At 43.3% G+C, this 4,075-nt stretch overlaps 1 non-coding gene across 1 annotated transcript; it reads right to left on the bottom strand.

Moving 5' to 3' along the window:
• Positions 1-2,491: 2,491 nt before the first annotated feature.
• On the bottom strand, positions 2,492-2,598 carry LOC117134558. Its single transcript, XR_004458742.1, has one exon. It is a non-coding gene; the product is annotated as a small nucleolar RNA R71 (small nucleolar RNA).
• Between the last annotated feature and the right edge of the window lie 1,477 nt (positions 2,599-4,075).

The raw sequence follows: 4,075 nt of genomic DNA, 5'->3' as shown, positions 1-4,075 counted from the left end.
TTCCACACGACTCCGGCCGATAAGTGACTTGGGTCTGGTTGGATTCATTTTTAAGTTCTTATCTCGTTGTAGTGTAATATACAAGTGATTATCTAACCGTTATTCTCTAACTACTCAATCAAACACGAGGAAGCAAAGAAAGCCATATGACCACATTTTATATATCATCATAGAGTTTATATATTGTAGTCTAAGTATAATTATATCGATGCTATACAATATTGGACCTAAATGACTCAAACACCACTCATACTCATCGGCCGCCTGTCTTGATTCAACTAGGACCATCCTTAATACCTGCCACATTCAACGAGGCATAAGCAATATAAAACATTTCTTAGTGAGGCGAATCATTCCGCAAACACGGTTAGTGATATCTTGCATATTTACATTGTTTTATCCATTTATTCATGTGCATTTTCATCATATAGTTTAGGATTTAGCCATGTCTAGGTTGCATTTTGCATACATATGTCTCTATCAGGTAGTTGAGCACCACATGGAGTTTCTGGAGACATTTGAGTGCATTTGGAGCTCAAAAGGAGGTGATTAGAGTGAGCTTTGGACGAGCACTGCTGGAGCGACCTCTCGGAGCGACGGCATGAGGTCGCTGTGCACCACATCCCGGAGCGACTCATCCAGAGCGACACAGCAAGGTCGCTCGCGTTTTCATCACTGGGAGACGCGAGAACAAGCTCGGAGCGACCTTCCAGAGCGACGTGCTGAAGTCGCTCCCGAAGCTTGGAGCGACGTCCCAGAGCGACAGGAAGAAGTCGCTCGCGAATTCACCACCCGGAGACGCGAGAACAATCCCGGAGCGACCTCTCGCAGCGACACAGCGAGGTCGCTCCCGAAGCTTGGAGCGACTTGTCGGAGCGACAGTCTGAGGTCGCTCCGTGTTTTGTTTCTGCTCGAACTTGTGTTTTCTCAAGGGCATTTTGGTCATTTCATTATGCACGTTTTTATTTTCTAAACCTATGTTTTATTACTCTGTAAGCCACCATGAGGCAGATATCTTTGTTCTTAGAAAAACCACCAAAAACCTTTGGAAAGGGATCTCTTTGAATGAATTGATCAGTTTGTTATTGAAATTCTGTGTTCCTTTTATTTCCTGTATTTCTCTACATGATTAATCTGAAATCCAATATGGGTTTAAGAGAATCATGGAGATTAGTGAGTAATCACCTTTTGAATTCATGGGTTAGGGAGATTAAGGGTGATTAGGTTAGTTCTAGGATGTTTTAGTGTAGATCATTCATATTTCCTTGCTAGTAGAGTAATCATAATGCATCTTCTGAGTTGGCCACTCAGTTGTTGATCCTTAGGCATTTCTCACCCGAAAGGTGTTCGATGAAATGCCCGAGACAACTCTCCTAGGCTTTTAGTATACTTTGCCAAAGACATTTGTTGTTAAAGATGCTAAGATAGCTAATAGACTTGTTAGTAATGATTGCTTTCATATTATTCAACCAAAGACATTTGATGTTTGAGATATGTTAGCAAATGAGCATTCATCTAGACATAGAGCTTGCTTAGAATTGTGTCTAGGCTTAAGGTTGATAGTTTGATTGATCATTTGCCATCCTTAGTTCGATACTTGATCACCCAAGGTCTAATCCCTATACCCATGAGTTCTCTTTTCCTTTAGTCAAAAAGTATCATTCTGTTATTGCTTTCTAGTTTTAGTCATAGTTTAAAACCCTTCTAAATCATTGGTTGCACTTAGATTAAGTGAGTACTTGCATTCTCAGTGCTTTGATATCCCTCAGAACTGGTTCGACAATCATTTATACTACAACATTTGTCTTAGGAGCCTTGAAAACTCCTAACATCAAATTGGCGCCGTTGCCAAATTCTGAGTAGATTTGAACATTGAGATTTAGTCACTTGCTTGAGACTAAGTCATTTTTATTTTATTTTGTTACTGATTCTTCTTCACCTCCCTTTAATCTACAGGTGTATGAACTTGAGGAGCAGGGGTCCATCAAACCTAGTTCCAATAGCTGCAGACATCAGAGCTTTAGAGAGAGAGTGTGCTAGAAATAGAAGAGAAGAAGAGCAACAGGCTCACTTGCAGAGATTGGATACTGATATGGGAGACATACCTCAAAACCAACAGCGAGCAGCGCGACCTATTGGCACTTATGACCGCCCCAACATTCATGGTCATAGATTGGGAATCCGAGCACCCGCTGTAGCAGCCAACAACTTTGAGATCAAATCAGGACTCCTCAATGTGATCGAGAACAACAAGTATCATGGCTTGGCTCTAGAGGATCCATTTGATCACTTGGACAGGTTCGACAGCTACTGTGGGTTGTCAAAAACCAATGGTGTGTCCGAAGATGCCTTAAAGCTCAAGCTATTCCCTTTCTCTTTGGGGGATAAAGCACGTCAGTGGGAGAAGTCTCTACCCAGCGACTCCATCACCACTTGGGATGACTGCAAGAAAGCATTCTTGGAGAAGTTCTTCTCTACTTCAAGAACTGCTAAGCTGAGAAACGAGATTTCCAGCTTTCAACAGAAGAACTTGGAAGGCTTCAGTGAAGCCTGGGAGAGATTCAAGGGCTACCAAGCTCAATGCCCACACCATGGCTTTTCTAAGGAGAGCTTGCTGAGCACATTCTACCGTGGTGCTCTTCCTAAGTACAGAGCTAGACTGGATACAGCTAGCAATGGGTTTTTCTTGGGGAGAACTGAGGAGGATGCAGAAGAGCTGGTTGACAACATGGTAAAGAGTGATGCAGTCTACAGTGGAGACCACGACAGAGGCAGTAGAACAGATGATAAGCAGACGAGGAAAGAGATCAAAGCTTTGGAAGACAAGATCGACCTTCTCATTGCTGAAAAAGCCACCCAAGAGCAGCTGAAGTTTGTTGGTAACTCCAGGCAGGAAGATCCACTTGCTGTCAATGAGGTTGAGGGTTTGGAAGGTCAGGAAGAGTTGTGCTTCATCAACAACAATGGTAGCTGGTACAAAAAGGAGCCCAACTTTCAGTACAACAACTACCAACAGAAATCCTATCCCAACAACCAACAGAGTGGTTATCCGCCTAGAAACAACCAGCAAGGCAGCTATCAGCCTCAGCAAAACCCCTCGTCTGGTTCCTCTGCTCCTCAAGAGAGCAGCACTGATACCTTACTGAAACAAATCTTGGAGTCTCAGACTAGAAGTGAGAAGCATGTTGGTTATGAGTTGAAGAACCTTCATACCAAGATTGATGGGAGCTACAATGAGCTCAACAACAAATTCTCTCACCTTGCTTCTACAGTCAGGAATTTAGAGAATCAGTTTGCTTCCATGAACACTCACCAGAATCGCCAGCAAGGATCTCTACCTGGAAAGTCTGACCAAAACCCCAAGGAGGCCAAAGCTATCACCCTTAGGAGTGGTAAACAGTTACCTCCTAAAACCCTCACCAAGGATGCTGAGAAACTAGGTGAGGGGGTTGCCATCAACATAGATGATGAAGTGGTGATTGTTGATGAGAAGATCAATGACGAGATCTTGGAAAAGATAGTAGAAGCCAAAGGTAAAGGAAAGGTTGGGGAAGAGAAGAAGACAGTAAAAGATGGTGAAGTTGTTACTCCAGCAAGTGAAAGTTCTTTTGTTCCTCCTCCCTATGAACCCAAACTCCATTCCCTGGTAGATTCAAGAGGCAGCTGCTAGAGAAATACAAGGCTCTGTTTGAGAAGCAAATGAGTGAAGCTCAGGTTGCAATGCCCATCATCGATGCTTTATGTTGATTCCTCAATACAGCAAGTTCTTGAAAGATGCTGTAGCTGCAAAGAAGAAGGAGATGGAAGGCATGATGATTCTTACCCATGAGTGCAATGCCATCATCCAGAGGCTTGATGCTTCAGAGAAATTAGAGGATCCAGGAAGCTTCACACTACCTTGTGCTCTTGGACCTATGGTATTTGAGAAAAGTCTCTGCGATTTGGGAGCTAGTGTCAGCTTGATGCCTTTGTCTGTTGCAAAGAAGCTTGGATTCACCAGTCAAGAAGTGTAGACTCTCTCTGGTGTTAGCTGATCGTTCAGTGAAGTATCCTGTGGGCATCTTAGAGGACCTCC

The sequence above is a fragment of the Brassica rapa genome, chromosome A05, assembly GCF_000309985.2.
Source record: "Brassica rapa cultivar Chiifu-401-42 chromosome A05, CAAS_Brap_v3.01, whole genome shotgun sequence".
NCBI classification, from domain to species: Eukaryota; Viridiplantae; Streptophyta; class Magnoliopsida; order Brassicales; family Brassicaceae; genus Brassica; species Brassica rapa.
This window is presented reverse-complemented; position numbering and strand designations above follow the sequence as displayed.